This window comes from Phocoena sinus, chromosome 1 (genome assembly GCF_008692025.1).
Source record: "Phocoena sinus isolate mPhoSin1 chromosome 1, mPhoSin1.pri, whole genome shotgun sequence".
Classification (NCBI taxonomy): Eukaryota; Metazoa; Chordata; class Mammalia; order Artiodactyla; family Phocoenidae; genus Phocoena; species Phocoena sinus.
Window position 1 is genome coordinate 16,415,565 of NC_045763.1, and position 21,991 is coordinate 16,437,555.

The window sequence follows — 21,991 nt, forward strand, 5'->3', positions numbered from 1 at the left end:
AGTTGAAAAGGTTACGAAATTATAAAATCAGAGATTTCGAAGAGTCATGGGAGATAATCTTACAAAAATGAGTGTCTAACTAAATGAAGAGAAAAAGACTCAGAAATTAAGTAATGTGCTGAAGGTCACAACTAAATTTCCTTTATAATGAGAGTAGAAAATGAAAAGCCAAATTTGTGTAAGTTTACAACCTCAGTTTTACTGGGTTATGATCTGCAAATGAATAAACCATCTACTGTTCCCAAAGGACCTCTAAACAATTTTCTGGAAACCATACTGACTTCTGAAATAAAACAGTATTTTAGTGAGAATAAAGGGATATAATAAAAACAAAGAACAGCTGCTAAATTTATTTGGTAAATGAAAGGAAGAAGTAACTATTACATACTTTGAAAATAAGACAAAGAAAACTATAGCTGCATTCACAGTCTACAGATCTGTGGTTGCCTGTGCTATTAACTCTAACGAGTTTTAAGATCACGTAATCACTATTAAAAAATATATTAAATGGTAAAAAGGATACAAAGCAAAGAGTACTAGCAAAGAAGGATGTAAGATAGAAAATACCTTCCACCATCCAATATTTTTCTCCTAAAGGTAACCACTGTCAAGTTTCTTATGCATCCTTCCAGGAATTTTCTAAACAAATACATACATTATCATTTTTAACTCTTAAAAATTGTTTCTAAAATTAATCATTATGATTGCTCTAAAATATCTAAGATGTCAGGGATTCCCTGGCTGTCCAGGAGTTAGGACATGGCACTTTCATTGCCGGGACCCTGGGTTCAATCCCAGGTCGGGCAACTAAGATACCGCAAGCCGCATAGCACGGCTCCCCAAAATGTCAGATCACTATAGGTTTAAGAAAGAAGAGTAAAATTTCTAAATATGGGTCATTTACATTATGAAAACATAATGATGAAGATTGTTAATGTTATAAAACAGACAAAATAAATGTATGAAGTGTTGACAAAACTATTTGATCTAATATTCTGTCAAGACCATTTTTAACATTTAATTTCACACAATGGAGCCAATTAAAATATACATACTAGATAAATGACACTGTCACTTGACAAGTTATATCGCCTATTAATCTTTACAGCTATTTCTCAGTGTATTCCATCTTCATTTCCCCCATTTCTTTTCCATTACATCTTATTAAACCTGTGACAATCCAGTAATCATTCCTTTAAAATTAAATTAGGTCAAATCATAAACTAACAACGGCACTCCGAGTTCTGATGAAAAAAGTCAAAGAACAAAAATCTAATACACTATACGTGAAGTCTTCAGTAAATACGTCCTAATAGATCTGAAATTCAAGATGCCAGTTTCTAATATGTATATTCCAACTGATGGAGGTGTACTATGCTAATGAATATGAATCTCAGCAACTCACCGTACCCAACACACATCTCAGTACAAGAGCAATAGTATCAACTTTAAAATCAGACTTGAGCTTAGAATCCCACATCTACCACCAAGCTTAGTTTTCTATCATGTAAAATGGTATTCTTAACAAGTCTGGCACCTACTAAACATTCAACAAATGGGAGCAATTATTATTACTACTAGTAGTAGTAGCATTTAAGGAAGACCTTTCATACATTATAATAAATGCAAATGCTTCCTATATAGTAATATTTCACAAACAAAACTACTGACAAAGCAGAGTTCCTAACATAATTGAAAAATGTACATATAAATATACATTCCATTTACTCAGTTTATGAATGCACGCACATGCTATGATACAGTTAAATTTCAAGAAATGTGAAAACTTAGCTTTGGACCCAATATCTGACATAAATGATCAAAAATACCAACTGAGCACACTTTCAATTTTCCATTTTGCCTTGTAAAACAACTTTTACCCCAACCCAACAAGTTAGTAGGGGAAACTTTTAGCTTCTTTTTCAATGGGTCCCAACTATAACACACATGTACATTAGCCATTTCATTGTTTTCCAACCTTTACGCTGTCACTATGAAGAGCAATCGTGAGACACAAAGGTTTTGATGAAAACAATTTGTGAGCAGCGGTTCCTTTCCTCACTGCTCATAAACCAAAATTCTTTGATTCTGAATGCAGTTAGCACTTACCATGCTTCAACTTGCTGTCTTTACAATTATGACTCACAAAGCTGTAACTTAAACTCAGATTGTTCTAAGTGATAAAATGTCTTACTCTTTGCTAATCATCTCCTCCCGAAATGTCCCACATGCACACATGGCCATTTTCTATCACAACTCTACTATTTACCCCTAAAGCACTTCCCTCCTCCTGTTACTCACTGTTTATAGCACTGTCATCTGTCCAGAAGCCCAATGAAGCAGCAGCGATCAATCTTAACTTCTACTCCCTTACCCTAAACATCATCTATGCTTCACAACCACATAGAAAATGGGAAAGATCCACTACTATGCCTTAAATTATGACATTTGATTAAGCTTCTTGAATTGCTGTCAATTTTGTCAACTAAACCACTGCTTCAAAATATACTACCTAAGAAAGATAAGTGGCCACTGATTCTTTTATGATTGTCATAAGCATATTACCAAAACTTTGTAAAATAGGAAATTTTTAAACTACCCAAGATTCTATCTCCCTAGGCCACTCCTAGCACTTCTATCTATATTTTCTTACAGTCCTTTCTCCTATATATGCATTTTCTTAGGAAGTTAATGTAGTGTACAATACAATGACTACTCATTAAATCATGTATTTTCCTAGTACAACCGTCCCTCAGTATCCCTGACAGATTGGTTCCAGGACCTCCTACAGATACTAAAATCCATAGATGCTCAAGTCTTTTGTATAAAATGGTATAGTATTCGCACCCTCCAATATACTTTAAATCATCTACAGACTGCTTATAATACCGAATACAATGGAATTGCTAGGAAAGAGCTGTAAATACAATGTAAATGCTATGTAAACAGTTGCCAATGTCGGTGCAAATTCAAGTTTTGCTTCTGGAACTTTGTGTAATTTTTTTTTCCTGAATATTTTCCAACTGTGTGGTTGGTTCAATCAGCAGACATGGAAGACACAGATATGGAAGATCGACTGTATTCATTATTACATTTCACAAATAACTTCATTATAAATATATATGCTTTGCTGAAATTATTTTAAATACAACACTATCAAGAAATTAAAAATCATTCAACCACAAGCCAGTGACAATCACCACTAACAATTTAGTATACTTCTTTCCAGTCCTAAGAATTAACTGTTTGATTTCAATTCTGCATTGCTAATGAAACTCTGATAGAATATGGAATTTTCTTAATAATGACCTGAACCAACTTTGGCCCTAGTCAGGTTATTAGACCAAAATACCATGCTGACTTTCGGAAGTCTTTGCTCATCATTTGTACATCTTCAAGACAGCAATCCCTAGCATGCAGCAGTCCAGGAATAACTTCCTAAAGGCAAAGAGCATCACTGAAAGCCTATCAAATTGAAAGAAAATTAATTTCTACCAAACCAGAAGAATAACTCCAATCATCCTTTCATACAAACGATATACAAGTCTTGGCAAAGACTAGAACTCTCTCTCTAAAAAAAAAGATACAAAGATCATACAGAATTATTTTGTTTCTCAAGGGAACATGTGTAGCTAGAAGACAAAAGTGAAACTTCAAAGTTTGAAAAACTGATGAGATGAATTCTAAAACAAACTCTAAGTCTAAGGTCAAAATAACACGAGACATATTCCTCTTTATTATTGCTTCCTTCTTGTTGGTGTGTACTCTGTGACCCTAATATAAAAAGAAAAATGTTACCCCTTTCACAGATCATGACCTGATCCTTCAAGTCTGCTAATGGAGCCCAGGAAAAAGTCACCACAGGTTATCCACATCTCATCTCCAAAACACCTCCAGACCAGCTATGACCTGCCCACTCCACTACTTGCTGTCAACTTTCCTAGTTCTTTGACACTACCTCCTCCCACCTCCATTTTGGCCCTATTACTACCTTCAATCCTCTTTGTTAATCCCATTTAAATGACAACACCATTGGAATCACCACCCCAGCTTACCCTATCTGGACTTCAGTTCCATCCATCACACTATCAGAAAAGAGGACACAAGCCGAATTTTGGGTTCTGTGGGTCAAAATCCACTACTCATCTGGTTTTCCCCCACCACAGAATGAGAAAACAGACACAATAAGACATTCCTTAGCATACAGAATACTCAAATGCAATGCAGAGATACAGAGAAGAGCATAAATACTTCCAGTTCTGTTAAGATTTATTCATTCATTCACTCACTCATATACTCAACAAATATTTATTAAGAGCCTACTTCATTTCAGACATCTATTTTTAGGAATAGGAGATAGAGTGATTAACAACACAAAGTTCCCAGCCTCTTGGAGCTTATATATAACCAGTTAACGATATGTCATCATATCAGTAAATGACACCTTCATCCTGTGGCTTTAATCATCATATATCCAAATACTAAACAAATTTAAAATTATAAAACAAAAGCTTAAAAAAAAAGAAGGTGCAGATGTTTTTGTTAAATGATGTGAACAGAGTCACAAAGTAGTCTGCAAGCAAAATATTCACACTTATTACATTCTGGAAAAAAATATATGTGTATATATGTTTTTCCATTTAGAGGCTATCAAATCACAATCTCATGTTGAAACGTGAAACACATCTATTCTAAATGTTAGCAAAAGTGCCCACAAAGTAATCTGCAAGGACTTAACAGTGCAGATTATGGGCAATGCATATACTAGGCAACTAGGGTACAACAGGGCAAAAATGCCCATCAGTGCAAGGCATTATACTACAGAACACAGACATCCTCAGAGAGCTTACAATTTGGGTAAGTAAGATATGTGTATAACAAATAACCATTCAAGAAATTTTTTGAGGAATGCCAATCAGTGATGTCAATGACTCTGTAGGAATTCAGAAAACAAAGAAATATTTGTGGACTGAGATGATCGGGAACCATTCTACAAGAAATAAAAGGGCTGAAATGGATTGCCGAGGAAGATTAAGACTGAGAAGTAGAAGACCAAGAGGCATTCTAAGTAAGGGAAACAAGAATGTACCTGGAATAGTCTACACATTGTGACCAGCATGGGTAGTGCAAGTACACAGGAGGCCTACACAAGATTAGAAAGTCATGTGATGTCACAGCTAGAAAGGACTCCAATTCTACCACGTCCTTCCATGGACGAGAAAAGTTAAGACTCAGGAGAGTCACCAAATAAGGCCACAAAGTAAGTCGATGGCAAAACCAAGATTATAACCCAGGTTTTGCTAATGCTTATGACTGAACACTATCTCCTTATTGAGTGTGAGTTACTTGCAGAATGTTCCAAGAGAAAATATGCAGCAGGCAATCAGGCAAAGGTCCAGGAGAAGAAATAGTATAGATCGGTTGTCATCTTAGGATAAGGTTTAAAGTTATAGGAGCAGATGATATCCCAAAGAAGTATATGGAAGAAAACGAGAGCCAAAGACCAAATCTGAGAAACAATATGGGGGTCAAGCTCTGTTCCCCACATTCCTGTCTTAGCCCACAGAATGGATACTGCTGCCATTTTTCACATTACTGGATCTGAAATTGTATCACTGTGCGCATGCAAGTTATTTTTGTTTCCTCTCCTCCAAGCAGTAAGCCTTGCAAGACAAGCCCTGTCCTAGACTGAAAGTGTCCCAAGTTCTGCTGGTGACTCTTAACTCTGTTCAACCCAAAAAAGGTAGAAGGCATGAAGAAGCAGCATGTGTTGGAATCTGAGGGAGCTCATGTAATCATACCCCTACCTCTTCAAAGTTCTAAGCAGGAGAGAAAGAAAGAGATGCCAGAAAATAATTAAAATGTCAGCTTTACTACTGATAAAAGCTAGACCAGAGAATTCAGCTTGTGCCCAAGAACAAAACGGGCGTCCTACTCCATCTGACCTAAGACCTTGGGACTTGTACCTGAGGACAGTTGGGTCAGTAGAACAGACATTTACCTACCCAGCTAACCAGCAGAATACAGAGTGTGCAAGAGAAGGACCACTGATGTCAAAAGATCTTCAAATAATTAACCCTGTTCTCACCTGAGGCTGAAGAGAAGCACAGAAGGCTTCTTATCAATAGAACCAAAAATGTACTCCTTCAGGTTCTAAGAATTGACTTGACAAGGGAATTAATTTGATGTCTACTGATTTCAATCAAGGTACTGGTGTTCAACCTTACCTACACATTAGAAACAGCTGTAGAGCTTTCAAAACTCCCAATGCTTAGGCTGCACTCCAGAACTAAATCAGAACTAAATCTAAAAGTGATATTAAGGTTTTAAACTCCTTCCAAGTAATTCTAACGCACAGCCAAGGTTAAGAACAACTAAAGTAAAACAAGAGGAGAAGCCAAACGGTACAGAGTAAGGTATCTGAATGAGTGATGAGAAACTTGGAAACATTAAGTAGAAACCAATCTTTTAGCAATTTTGTAGTTAAAATAAGAAAAAAAAATGTCATGAAGAACCTAGGGGTAAGACGAGAGTAAAGACACAGACCTACTAGAGAATGGACTTGAGGATATGGGGAGGGGGAAGGGTAAACTGTGACAAAGCGAGAGAGAGGCATGGACATATGTACACTACCAAACGTAAAATAGATAGCTAGTGGGAAGCAGCCGCATAGCACAGGGAGATCAGCTCGGTGCTTTGTGACCACCTGGATGGGTGGGATAGGGAGGGTGGGAGGGAGGGAGATGCAAGAGGGAGGAGATATGGGAACATATGTGTATGTATAACTGATTCACTTTGTTATAAAGCAGAAACTAACACACCATTGTAAAGCAATAAATAAATAAATAAAAGTAAATTAAAAAGCAAAGCAAAACTGAAACAAACATACTTGGCCAAAATGCCATTCAAGTAGCAGCAGCCTGAGAAAGGTACTTTAGTGTAGAGAAGTTCTGAACAGGTTATGGGCACAGGGGAAGGATTCAGCGGCAGTCAAGAATGTGCGCATGCAACAGAGGAAGGCCGAGGTAAGTAATGGAGCAGGAAGCTTGACAGAAGTGAAAGGGAATGGAAATAGGACCAAAAGAAGATAATGGGGGGGAGCTCTGTAAAAGGCCAACTTACAAAGGAGTCCGAGCGAAGATATAAACATAGAAGTATTTTCATGAAAAACTAGGAAGCAGAACAAGAACACTTATTTCCTTATCTTACATTCCCACAGCTTTACTCTTCTCAGCTAAGTCAAGGAAATTATCTGTACTGGTAAGAAACAGAGGAAGAACTATGGAGAGGAAACTAAAAGCCTGAAGTATATGTAAAATGTCTTAATGTAGGAGACAGAGAAGGAGGTATTGCAAAGTTTCCTTCCCTTTGCTGTGCTCTCTACCACTGATTTCCCAGCCACATGTATTTTTTTTTAAATAATAATGATAAGGTATGTGCCCTTCCCCCTACGGTTACTCTCACTTCTCATTTTTTAGCAAAAATCATCAAACGGCATCAACTACATTACTCTAAAGCTTGGCACCATCCACACACATCTGTGGTAGGAAAAAAAATACACTTTTAAATAGGCAGTCTGTGGATCCTAGACCAAGCTAGTTGAGAATCATTCACTCATAGCATACTTAAAACGACCATTTTGGTAGTCTTTGTCTGGCTTAGGATGAAGTTAATTCAAATCTCACCCTGAAGGGCTTCTCTGGTGGCACAGTGGTTAAGAATCCACCTGCCAACGCAGGCGACATGGGTTCAAGCCCTGGCCCAGGAAAATCCCACATGCCGTGTAGCAACTAAGCCCACGCACCACAACTACTGAAGCCCAAGCATCCTAGTGCCCGCGTGCTGTAACTACCGAAGCCCACACGCCTAGAGCCTGTGCTCCGCAACAAGAGAAGCCACCGAATGAGAAGCCTGCGCACTGCAACTAGAGAAAGCCCGCGTGCAGCAATGAAGACCCAACGTAGCCAAAAATTAATTATTTTTAAAAAAATAATAAGTAAATCTCACTCTGAGATTTTCCACCTCAGCTCAGATCAGCACTGAACCTAATTATTCCCCTGTACTACTTCAAAAAGTTCATTTTCCACCTTCATAAAATTATTTTACTTCTACTTGAGGTATAATTGACATACATTAGTTTCAGGTGTAGAACATAATGATTCACTATTTGCATGTATTGCAAAATGATCACCACACTAAGTAAGTGTAGTTAACACCTGTCACAATACAGTTTTTTTGTGTCTGATGAAAACTTTTAAGATTTACAACTTTCAAATACACAATTCAGTTATTATCAACTACAGTCACCATGCTGTACATTATATCCCCATAACTTATGTTTTCATAATTGGAATTTGGTACCATTTGACTCCCTTCACCCATTTCACCCAACCTTCACCCCCGTCACCTCTGGCCACCACCGATCTGTTCACTGTATCTATCAGATTGGTTTTCTTTTGGTTTTTGTTTTCGTTTTTTAAGATTCCACATATAAGTGAGATCATACTGTATTTATCTTCACAAAATTCTTTATTGCTTGTTTTAAAAGAGAAAAGTGGGAAAAAAACTTACTTGCACATGCACTTACATGCACATGCACTTGTCATTTAAGACTCAAAACAACCTGTGAAGTAGGTGCTGTTATTAAACTGATTTTACAGATTAGGAAGCTGAGGAACAGAGAAGTTAGGTGTCTTTCCCAAGGTCACACAGCTAGAGCAGAGATTCGACCCAGGTCACCTGAGCTCTAGTTCCAGTGAAGCCTATGGCCACCATCCTCTATTTCCCCTCTGGCATGAATTCATGTATTTATAAACAATGAACTTAAGGACCACGGAGAAGCTTAAACAAAGCTATACTTAAATTTGAAAGAATAAAGGAATTCAGATGAGCTCTCAATAGAGTACCTCTTCCACATTATATGAAAATTCCTTTATGCCAAAGAACAAATTGCAATCATTAATTAAAAACAAAATCATGTAAATATTTTAAGGGGCCAAATAATTTCTATTTTACCATACATTGGAAACCGAAAAGCTAAATGACTAATTCAAACCATGTAACTTATTTTTCTGTTGATTTATTTTCAGTTATGAAGTACAAGGTTAGAGAGAAGAATGACACTTTTCTGAATGTCATAAGTTAGTTGGAAAATTAGTTACAAATTTAGACTTGCTGCTTTTTAAATAAACATCTCATTATTTAATATGCTTTCACATACCTAACGTTTCAATACTTTCCACAGTTAGCACACAGATACAGAACAAATTCCTGCCAGGTCAACCAATAGATTTTTTTTCAGTTTGGCCTAATTCAAGTTCAACTGTGATTCAATTACTATAGTCCAGGCCAGTAATACTGAGCATTTTCTTGTAAGAAAATAACACAATTTAAATGTGTGAAAAACTTCTTTACAGTGCATTTAACACATCAGCTGGGGGTTTAGTCTGCCAGTTTGCATTACACATGTGAATGATGTGTTATTGCATTTACGCAAGTAGCAATGCTGAGTTTCAAATAACTACAGATTCAGACTCAGGCAAGACCTGAATCATGATTTTGGAGACTACATATTGTGTTTATTTACAAGACAAGATCATGTATACAGGCAAAACTACACAGTTGGAAATATGAGGGTAAATGTAAGAGTAATATAACCCAATCCTAATTAAAAATAAAATCCTGGAGGGCTTCCCTGGTGGCGCAGTGGTTGAAAGTCCGCCTGCCGATGCAGGGGACACGGGTTCGTGCCCCGGTCCAGGAGGATCCCACATGCCGCAGAGCGGCTGGGCCCGTGAGCCATGGCCGCTGAGCCTGCGCATCCAGAGCCTGTGCTCCGCGAGGGGAGAGGCCACAACAGTGAGAAGCCCGCGTACCGCAAAATAAAAAATAAATAAATAAATAAAAATAAAATAAAATCCTCTGGAAATTGCTGTTCTTTTTGATGGCCAAGCCTTTTCTCTTATGAGATGTCTTCATGATCCTCCTCATTCTTTTTTTTTTTTTTTTGGGGTACGCGGGCCTCTCACTGTTGTGGCCTCTCCCGTTGCGGAGCACAAGCTCCGGACGTGCAGGCTCAGCGGCCATGGCTCACGGGCCCAGCCACTCCGCGGCATGTGAGATCTTCCCGGACCGGGGCACGAACCCGTGTCCCCTGCATCGGCAGGCGGACTCTCAAACACTGCGCCACCAGGGAAGCCCTTTTTTAAATTTTTTTTTTATTTTTGGCTGTGTTGGGTCTTAGTTCCTGCCCGCGGGCTTTCTCTAGTTGCGGCAAGTGGGGGCTACTCCTCATTGCAGTGCACGGTCTTCTCACTGCGGTGGCTTCTCTTGTTGTGGAGCATGTGCTCTAGGCGTCAGGACTTCAGTAGTTGGGGCACGTGGGCTCCAGTAGTTGTGGCGCACAGGCTTAGTTGCTCTGCGACATGTGGGATCTTCCCGGACCAGGGCTCGAACCCGTGTCCCCTGAATTGTCAGGTGGATTCTCAACCACTGTGCTACCTGGGAAGCCCCTCATTCTCTCTTAATAGTAAATTATCAAAATATCTGAAGGTTGGAAGACATCTATCTAGTCTCAAAAGATCTGCCATTCTTTTTATCTGCCCTAGTCCCAATGACTCTGAGATATCAGTGAGCTTAAATAATACAAGACACTTGAGGGGGAAACAAAAGGAATCAATCAAAAAAGGAAATGATACTTTCAGTACCTAAACTGAAGTAATTTACAGCATTTGGGTCAAAACTGGCTTAAAACTTAATGGCACTAAAGTAAAAAAAAAAAAGAAGGGAGCTGGAGACAGATTGCATTGGACAATTTTTTAAACAGCAGAAAACTTACTGCAAAAAAACAGCTTCTTTCCTAGATTATAATCAAGTAAGGTTTTGCCACAAAGGTCCCATGAAAAACATACAAAATATTATTTTTTAAAATTCCAGTGATAACAAAAAGCATGCATTAAATGACAATATAGTGAAGGCATTTCTATGACACAGAAATGCTATGGCATACACAGTTATCTTTTTGATGGTCAAGAGATCAACTCAGGGATTAAAAATACATATTCTCTTCCTTAAATATCTCAAATATTATATATCTCTTCCAAATATTCAAGGTGTATGACAGAGCTTTAGACAAATGTATTCCAAATGCAAACATTCAAACTGCCATCCAAGAACCCACAGTAAAGATGTGCTATTGCTTGTTATAGGGGCACTACTGGCTTCAAACACCAGAAAGCCAGCAAATCTGATACACGCAGACCTAGGAGATACTGCAGGTTCAGTTCCAGACCACCACAATACAGTTAGTATCACAATAAAGTGAGCCACACAAGTTTTTTGGTTTCCTAGGGCACATAAAAGTTATGTTTACACTATACTGTAGTCTATTAAGTGTGCAATAGTATTGTCTTAAAAAAAACTGTACATAATTAAAAAATACTTTATTGCTAAAAAATGCTAACCATTATCTGATAACTCAGTCTGTGAAACACAATAAAGTGCAATAAAACAAGGTATGCCTGTACTGGGGTAGGTTTTATTTTGCTTCTATAGAAGGCCAACTCACTGAGCCATGTACAGAGAGGAAGGCTTGACTGCCTACAGTAGGAACAGATTCTTCAGAATTCTGAAATCTTCTCAAACTGTAATACCCAAAATTTGTTGAAATCTCAATATGCTGGCTTTCTCGTTTTTCTGTAAAGTCCTTTTTTTGACAGTATATTTTTATTTAATTTTATACTGAGGTAGAGTTGATTTACAATATTATATAAATTTCAGGTGTACAACAGTGATTCACAATTTTTAAAGGTTAGGTTCCATTTATAGTTATTATAAAATACTGGCTATATTCCTTGTATATCCCTGTAGCTTATTTATTTTATACATAGTAGTTTGTTCCTCTTAATCCCTTACCCCTATCTTGTCCCTCCCCACTTCCCTCTCCCCCACTGGTAACCACTAGTTTGTTCTCTATAGCTGAGTCTGTTTCTTTTTTGTTATATTCACTAATTTGTTTCAATTTTTAGATTCCACATATAAGTGATATCATACAGTATGTCTTTCTCTGTCTGATTTATTTCACTTAGCATAATGCCCTCCAAGTTCATCCATGTTGCTGTAAATGGCAAAATTTCATTCTTTTTTATGTATGAGTAGTATTCCATTGTATATATATGTACCACATCTTCTTTCTCCATTCATCTGTCAATGGCCGTTTACGTTGCTTCTATATCTTGGCTACTGTAAATAATGCTGCTATGAACATTGGGGTGCATGTTTCTTTTTGAATCGGTGTTTTTTTCTTCAAATATATACTCAGGAGTGGGACTGCTGGATCATATGGCAGATCTATTTTTAGCTTTTTGAGGAAGCTCCATTCTGTACAGCCCTTTTTAAAGGAAGCATAAAATGGCATTCATTTCAGTCTGACAACAAGGTATATTCCTAAAAAGTTAAATAGCTTAATTCTTTGAATAAGAGTAATACTAACCATTTTAAACTGGTCACACTAAAGACCTTCATTTTTATGAAAACATATGCCAAGGAGCTCCTTTTCTCAATTGCTAACCAAAAACAGAGGGAGAGGATAACACATCAGTCATGATTTTCTGTTACTATGGTGTTTTCTGGTTTTGTCCTTCTTCAACACCAAGTAGATCTAAGATTACCTCCACAGCAGTTAACTGTTTCAACTTATTCAGGTTAAGAAACAAGTTCTACAAGACCACATTTAAAGTGACACACATTACCAAAGAATGTACCCAGGCAATATCAACTACTACAAATATGAACAAGAGGCAAGAAATTTAATTATATATCCACTTAAATCCACTGATTCTCAATAACTGTGTACCCAATACAATGCTATTATGTAAAAGATCAAATCTGGCTTATGTATATGAAGCTTATGAAATATAAAAAACAGCTTTTTAAAAGAGGAAACACAATTAGACAGTATAATATGATCACCTTAGCATAAGACAAGAAAACATGACAATTCTTCATGCCTAGAGAACTGAGCTTGGAAAGCAAAAACTTCTGATAATTACAGATCTAATTTAAAGGTTTTTTTACTGGTATTAAAGCTCTAACATTAATATACAATAGTATATCATGTTAACATATACGAGCAATTCTCAGAAGTCAGATTAATATGATAAAACAAGAACAAGAGTTTTAATTAAGATGCTCCATTAGCCTATAAATATAACCATATTAGTTACCTAAGCACGAATTATCTCTGTATACCCAGGATCAGATCAATTTCAGGGAGACAGTAACACTGAAGATTTTAATAGTCACCAGTTTATTTCAAAATAGAAAAATGAACCAGGCATATCTTGATGATGATCTTCTGGAGTTAGCACATTCCATCAAGATCATTCAATTGTTGACTAAGTTACTGTGAAACAAAAATAAATAGGGAAGGCCTAGAAACAGTGCTTAAATACTGTTGAAATAGTGACCTCACTTTGTCAATGACAAAGGGCCCTTATAAAGAAAGTCTTATGGTTACATATTCCATATAATAAGAATAGCTAACATTATTAGGCACTTACTAAGCCAGGCCCTGTTCTAGCACATTAATTCATTTACAACAAACCTAGGAGAAAAGTTCTACTATTTTGCTCCATTTCAGGATGAGACAACTGAAACACAGAAAAGGCCAAAAAAAAAAAACAAAAACAAAACTTTTCCAAGCTTCCTAAATATTCTAACTCCAGAGTCCATACTCTTAACCATAATACTACACTGCATTTATATAAAGTATTAAATCTTAAGCTGACGAGACTTAAAGTAACAAACATTTGTCAAGATAAGGGAAACAAAGGCATCAGGTACCAGAGTTACCACATTAAGAAAGTTGGCTCTATTTCAATTGATGAAGTAGTAGTTGAGTTTGCCCTTGAACTCTCACCTCTGTATTCCAATCTACTTTCCCCAGTTAGTGGCATTCCCCCTCCTTGATAGGCATCAAGTGTCTTTAGCATCACTTGAAATAGCAAAAGACTGGATCTCAATCACAAATAACATACCTTAATAGATGACCAAATACAGTTTAGAGACTTCTGGAAGTATTCCTATTTTATCACAAGAATAGGTTCCTTAAGCTCAGAGAAAAATGTTCTAAAAGTAAAATTTAAGATACTACCTAGGAAATTGAACAAATATTTTGGAAGAAAACAGGGTCATCCTGATCTCTGTAGACAAATGGAACGATATGGTAACGCAGCATGGTAAGATATTACAGATTTTAGGTGGGTAGGTATATGTAAAATCAGAGTAATTCTTACAAGTCATATAAAATATCATGTCTCAGCTCTAAACCCTCCAAAGGCTTCCCATATCAAAATAAAATTCTTACCATTTCCTACATGGGCCTACACGAACTTGCTCCCCACTTCCTCATCTCCAACTACACTGGCCACCTTTAGCTGCTTCAAATGTATGTACATGGGACAACCTCAGAGATCTAACCCCACCTATGCATTAAGGCCATCCTGGCTTCCTAGCAACAGTATGTTAATAGCTTGTTTTGAGAACTCAGAGATTCAAACAGCAACTACCTCATAAACCATTTGCCACAGAGCTAGCATCTTACATTGATCATCAGGCACTAATATTCATGAAATTACCCAGACCCTCCAGGAGAGAATGTGAGAAAAGTACATACAACAAATGAAAGAAATAGTATGGGTAAAAAAAAGTCAAGTATCTGTATTAAAAATATAATGTCTTCAATCCAAAAAATGGGCAGAAATCTAAATAAACATTTCTCCAAAGAAGATATACAGATGGCCAACACGCACATGAAAAGATTCTTAATATCGCTAATTATTAGAGAAATGCAAATCAAAACTACAAAGAGGTAACACCTCACAGCAGTGAGAATGGCCATGATCAAAAAGTCTACAAATAATAAATGCTGGAGAGTGTGTGGAGAAAAAGGAACCCTCCTACACAGTTGGTAGGAATATAAATTGGTACAGCCACTATGGAGAACAGTATGAAGGTTCCTTAAAAAATTTTAAATGGAGTTATCATATGATCCTGCAATCCCACTCCTGAGCACATATCTGGAGAAAACTATAATTCGAAAAGACACATGCACCGCAATGTTCAGTGCAGAACTGTTTACAATACCCAAGACATGGAAGCAACCTAGAAGTCCATCAACAGATGAATGGATAAAGAAGATGTGATACACACACACACACACACACACACACACACACACACACACACACGGAACATTACTCAGCCACAAAAAAGAAAGTAATAATGCCATTTGCAGCAACGTGGATGGACCTAGAGATTATCATACTAAGTGAAGTAAGCCAGTCAGAGAAAGACAAACATCATATGATACCGTTTATATGTGGAATCTAAAAAAAACCCAAAAAGATACAAATGAACTTATTTGCAAAACAGAAAGAGACTCACAGACGTAGAAAACAAACTTATGGTTACCAAAGGGGAAAGGGGGGGGAGGAATAAACTGGGAGATTGGGATTAACATATACACACTACTATATATAAAATAGTCAACAAGAACCTACTGCATAGCACAAGGAACTATACTCAATATTCTATAATAACCTATATGGGAAAACAATCTGAAAAAGAATATATATATACATATAATTGAATCACTGTGCTGTATACCTGAAACTAACATCATATTGTAAATCAACTATATTCCAATAAAAAATATATATAATGTCTTACACATTACATAATTCACTTCACCAGCTCTGCCAGTAAAAGTAAAAAAAAAAATTTCTTCCTACAATTTAAAAAGCACCAATGAAAAGAACTTAAGTTTGAGCAATGTCATTTATGTAACTTTGCTTTTGTCATGATGAAGCTCAGATTCAAATCTGTAACCCACAACCAACAACCATCCAGCGTCTTTGGCATTCATTTCTATATAATACTCATGCTCTACCTATCTGTCTGTTTGTTGGTACTTTTTTAATCCCCATCCTTATTTTCCCTTTGCTTTGATTTCTTTATCTGGTTTATTTTTTTATTGAAGTAACACTGATTTATAACATTGTATAAGCTTCATTTGTACAACATTATGTTTCTACTTCTGTATACCCTACAGCATGCTCACCACCAAAAATCTGGTTTCCATCTGTCACCATACAGTTGATTCCCTTTACCCATTTTGCCCTCCAACTCTGGTAACCACTACTGTGCTCTCTGTAACTATATTTGGTTTTGTTTAGTTTGGTTGTTCTTTTATTTTGTTTGCTTATTCGTTTTTATATTCCACTTATGAATGAAATCACACAATATTCATCTTTGACTTATTCTTAGCATGATACCCTCAAGGTCCATCAATGTTGTCACAAATGGCAAGATTTCACCTTTTTATGGGTGAGTAGTATTCCACTGTGTGTGTGTGTGTGTGTGTGTGTGTGTCTATACACCACATCTTCTTTATCTATTCATCCACTGATGGGCGCTTAGGTGGTTTTCATAGCTTGGCTATTGTAAATAGTGCTGCAATGAACACAGGGGTGCATATATCTTTTCAAAGTGTTTTTGTATTCTTTGGATAAATACCCAGAAGTGGGACAGCTGGATCATATGGTAGCTCTATACTTAACTTTTCTGAGGAATGTCCAATACTGCCTTCCATAGTGGCTGTACAAATTTACACTCCTACCAACAGTGTATAAGGGCTCCCTTTTCTCCACATCCTCACCAACACTTGTTATTGCTTGTTTTTTTATCTATCTCTATTTTTGGCTGTGTTGGGTCTTCATTGCTGCACATGGGCTTTCTCTAGTTGCAGCGAGCAGGGGCTACTCTTCGTTGCAGTGTGCAGGCTTCTCATTGCAGTGGCTTCTCTTGTTGTGGAGCACAGGCTCTAGGCGCACAGGCTTCAGTAGTTGTGGCACACAGGCTTCAGTAGTTGTGGCACACGGGCTTCAGTAGTTGTGGCTCATGGGCTCTAGAGCGGAGGCTCAGTAGTTGTGGCGCACAGGCTTAGCTGCTCCAGGGCATGTGGGATCTTCCCAGACCAGGGCTCGAACCCGTGTCCCCTGCATTGGCAGGCAGATTCTTAACCACTGCACCGCCGGGGAAGACCCACTTGTTTTATTGATAATAACCATTCTGGCAGGTGTGAGGTGATATTTCATAGTGGTTTTGACTTGCAGTTCCCTATAATCAGCAATGTTGAACATCTTTTCCTGTGCCTGTTGGCCATCTGTATGTCTTCTTTGGAAAAATGTCTATTCAGCTACTCTGCCCATTTTTTAATCATGTTGCTGTTGTTGAGTTGTATGAGTTCTTTATATATGTTAGATAGTAACCCCTTATCAGATATAGCATTTGCAAATATCTTCTCCCATTCCGTAGGTTGTCTTTTCATTTTACTGATGATTTCCTTTGCTGTGCAGAAGCTTTTTAGTTTGATGTAAAGCCATTTGTTCATTTTTTGCTCTTGTTTCCCTTGCCTGAGAAGACAGATCTAAAAAGATATTGCTAAGGCCATCTTTACCTAATTTTATCATCTATTATTATTTCAAGTATTTTTGTAAACCACTTTGAATCCTTCTTTGAATGAAGTTTAGCACAGATTAATTAACTCTACAGATTACTATTAAATTTCTGTTTCTGCTTAAGATACAGAAAACTACAAAAACATGGCACCCTCTCTAATAGAAGAAAAGACCAGATTACCTGAAACACCACAACCTTTCTTGAGCCCATCAGACTGCTGAAGTTGCAAGGCAACCAAATAACCTGAATTCCAAAGAGGAACAAGACCCTCCAATAAAGAACATACATGGTAGACGAGAAGAGAAAGGGGTAATCATAATACAGTGAATAAAAAGAAGATCTGCTACATACTTACTGAATTCCTAAAAGGTATAGGCTAGCATGCCAATTTCCCAACTGGGTGCCCTATCCACAACAGGAGTCTGCACTCACTTGCAAGCTCTTCTCCACTGGCCTCCACAGTGTGTTGATGAAAAAGATTGGTCTCACGGCAGAAGACCAGAGAGAGTCCCACTCAATGGCACAGGAATTCAGGAGGTGACCAGTCATTGCTGGAAAGAGGCACAAAGCCACACTTGATTCCCCATATCCTTTTCTCCTATGAAACAAAGGTGTTAGGCCACTGGAGTAGGGGCAGCAAACCCCTTCTGTCCTAGGACACTGGCAAACATCTGTTGTTGCTGAGATAAAGAGATAAGCAAATCCCTCTATCCCTGTGGGGAGGGGTAAGTAACCATCTTGTGCCTAGGATCCCACACAAATACACCACCCAGGAGCCTCCTAATGCTGGGAGAGGGGCAGGAAACCCTATACAATAAAAAGTACAAACACAAGGCAAACAATGGCTGCCACAAGGAGGAGAGGGAACAAAGTCCTATTTATAAGGCCCAGATGAACAGGGTCTGCAAAAGACTGAACCTGAACTGAGATAACTGCCTCCAACATAATCATAACACCAAGGAGCAAGCAACAGCATTCTACCACCAGGGCTAACAGCAGCCACCACTACAAGACTATGAAGACTGCGGTGCACTGAAAGTAATGATAACGACAATGAAACCCCAAACTAGCTCAACTCATGACTAGTTTGGCTTAACACCACACACTGACAGCCCAACAGAAGTGGGGTGTACCCATTTCCAAACATAAATACAATTTACCTCAGTCTCAACTGTTGTTCTATACACCATGCCCAACACCTAAACAAAAATTATGAGACACACAAAAAAAGAAAACAGCCTATGGTCAAGAGAAAAAGCAATCAATACAAGTAGACTCAGGGATGATTCAGATGCTAGAACTATCAGAGAAGGATATTTTTTTAAATTGTGATTAATATGTTAAAGGACTTAGTGAAAAAGGTGGACAACATACATGAACAGATTAGATAATATCAGCAAAGAGATGAAAATTTTTCTAAATGTTAAATGTAAATGCTAGAAATAAAAAATACAATGTCAGAGATAAAGAATTCCTTCTACAGATTTAGCAGCAGACTGGACTCAGCTGATGAAAGAATCAATAAACTTGGAAAATAGATGAAGACATCAATAGAAATTATCAAAAGTGAAACACAGGGAGAAAAACAGAAGATCCAATGTTGAGGGACTATCAAATGGTCTAACATACACGTAAATGAGGTCTCAGAAGGAAAAAGGAGACTAAGGCAGAAGAAATACTTGAAAAGATAAAGGCCAAGAATTTTCCAGAAATAATAAAAGATACCAAACAGATTCAAGAAGCTTAAAGAAATCCCAAGCAGGATACAATAAAACAACAACACATACCTGCCTAGCCTCATCAAACAGCTTGAAGGCAAACAGAGGGGGTAAAAAATACTACATACATAATCAAGAACAAAGATAAGAATTACAGTAGATCTTATCAGAAACTATGCAAGCCAGAAGACAATGTTTTTCACTACTTCAATGCTGTAAAAGAAAAAATTTGTCAGAATTCTATATGCAGGAAAATTATTTTTCATCATGAAGGTAAAGATCACTATCAACCTAACAATGTTCTCCATGCCAAACTGAAGATAAATACTGCTAGATATTTTTACTTGAAATGCAATAAACATGGTAAAAAGTGTCACTGCACTTGAAATGATGTTAAAATATTGAGAGGTTATTTTCCATAATATTCAGACATTTTCCTTAACATTCAAATGAAAGTTTATCTTTATCATCTCCTAAACACACTTCTAAGAGCCCTTCCTGGGCTTCCCTGGTGGTGCAGTGGTTAAATATTCGCCTGCCAACGCAGGAGACATAGGTTCAAGCCCTGGTCCAGGAAGATCCCACATGCCGCAGAGCAACTAAGCCCATGTGCCACAACTACTGAGCCCGCGTGCCACAACTACTGAAGCCCGTGTGCCTAAAGTGCATGTTCTGCAACAAGAGAAGCCACAGCAATAACTCTGTGCACCACAACAAAGAGTAGCCCCCACTCGCCGCAACTAGAGAAAAGCGAGCATGCAGCAACGAAGACACAAGGCAGCCAAAAATTAAATAAATAAATAAATAAATATAAATAAAATAAACGCTCTTCCTGTTAACCCTGATACCTCTCATCCAGCCTATGGTTTAGAATATTATGGAGGAACTGAAGCAATTAAAAGAGAATGAAACAAACCTAGGGAAAAATGCTGAATGAAAAAAAAAAGGTTCTCTCTGAATAGTAAAATTATGTTTGACTTTTTTTCTTCACAACATCTAAAGCTTCAAATTTTCCATTATGAACAGTTATTATTTTCGTTTCAGATGGAAAAAAATCCTATTACACAAAAATGACAATGTACCATAGTTAAATAATACTGCACTTTACAGACAGGGCTAAAGTCAAGTACAAACCCTTTCTTTCTTCACAGCGGGTGCCCATACCATACCGGTATGGAGTATCACTGCTAGTTACAGGAAAGTGAATGCAGAGCGATCAAGTAAACACAGTCCTACCTTCTACCATAGCCCTACCTTTCAGAGTAATAAAAATCAAAAGGGAGCAGCTTATAGCTTACATATTCCACTCATCACCATCTTCTCCAACAATTAAAAAAGAGGCTAATAACAAACTAGGTTTCCAGGCAGCTATTTAAACCCAAAGGCCATAAATACTAAGGTTTGAAAAATATCTGATATGCTGATAATAAAGCACCCAGGATGGTTTAAGGGCCTTTATATACCCTAGTCCTCCCCATTATCCAAATAACATAAGTACTCCTACTGCCATTTATGGATAAGGAAGTACAGATATCAGAATTTAGATCCTTAAAGATCACTGTCGGGACGTTCCTGGCGGTCCAGTGGTTAAGACTCCACACTCCCAATGCAGGGGGCACGGGTTCGATCCCTGGTGGTGGAATTAGATCCCACATGCCGCGCGGCAAAAAGGAAAAAAAAAAAAAAAGAGAGAGATCACTATCATCATATGCATTATCCCTAGTCCTTAAATTGTATTCCTAGATTTCCGCTGTGTATTTTAATGTCACTTGCTTCTTCAATGCTTATGCCTATTAACAGTGAACAGACCATATTTAATAAAAACCTCATGTAAGAATTACACTTCACTGTGCAAAATAATTTGAAATGGTCTTGTCCCTACCCTTCAGGAGACAAAAATCTTTTGCTTTTTGCCCGCTCCCCACAGCATGCAGGATCTTACTTCCCTGACCAGGGATCAAACCCGTGCCCCATGCAGTGGAAGCTCGGAGTTCTAACCACTGGAACAGCAGGGAAGTCCCACAAAATCTTAATTGCTCAAAATATTGGCTAATAATACTTAGATTAGCTCTTTCAAACAAAACCTTGCAACTCCTCAGTCAAAATGACTTAATAACTCTATACAGAAATACAAAGTTGGAAGTAAGTTCAGAAAATCCTCACAGGCTGAAATCATACACACAAAACAATTTAGATTTAATAATTCTGATTTCTTCCACAACTGAATTAAAACTAAAATGATTTCGAAAACTCAAATATAAGTATGCAGTAAATATAAAAGAAATACACTGCACTAATAAATCCCAAATTCAGGATAACAGTTACCTCTAATGAAAGAATCAAGTGATAAAGGAGGGGTACATGCTGAGGTCTTTAATTATACTGATAATGTTTTGTTTGTGAAGCTGGTTAATGGATACTTGGGTTTGCTATACCACAGTGCTGTATAGTATCTGCAGTATTTCAAAACACATCTTTTAAGTTTTCAAACCAGATATGACACTCTTTATCTCCCTGAACACAAATGTAAATAATCATTACCATACTATTACTGTAGTTTCTAGAAGAACAACTATATCCCACCACATACACTAAACTTACACACTAACTCCAACCATGACAAGTAAATGCCTTTTGTGACAAAAGACAGTATAACCCATTTTCATCATTTATACAGTGAGGTCAATCCCACCTACCTATCCACAGTAGTATTATGAAAACGAAGTGGGACAAAAAATGAACAGTCCACATGT

General features: G+C 37.4%; 1 protein-coding gene across 11 annotated transcripts in view; it reads right to left on the bottom strand.

Annotated features, from left to right (window-relative positions):
• Positions 1–21,991, bottom strand: part of EIF4G3 (eukaryotic translation initiation factor 4 gamma 3) — a 383,092-nt gene that overhangs the window by 324,006 nt on the left and 37,095 nt on the right. The window lies entirely within an intron of this gene.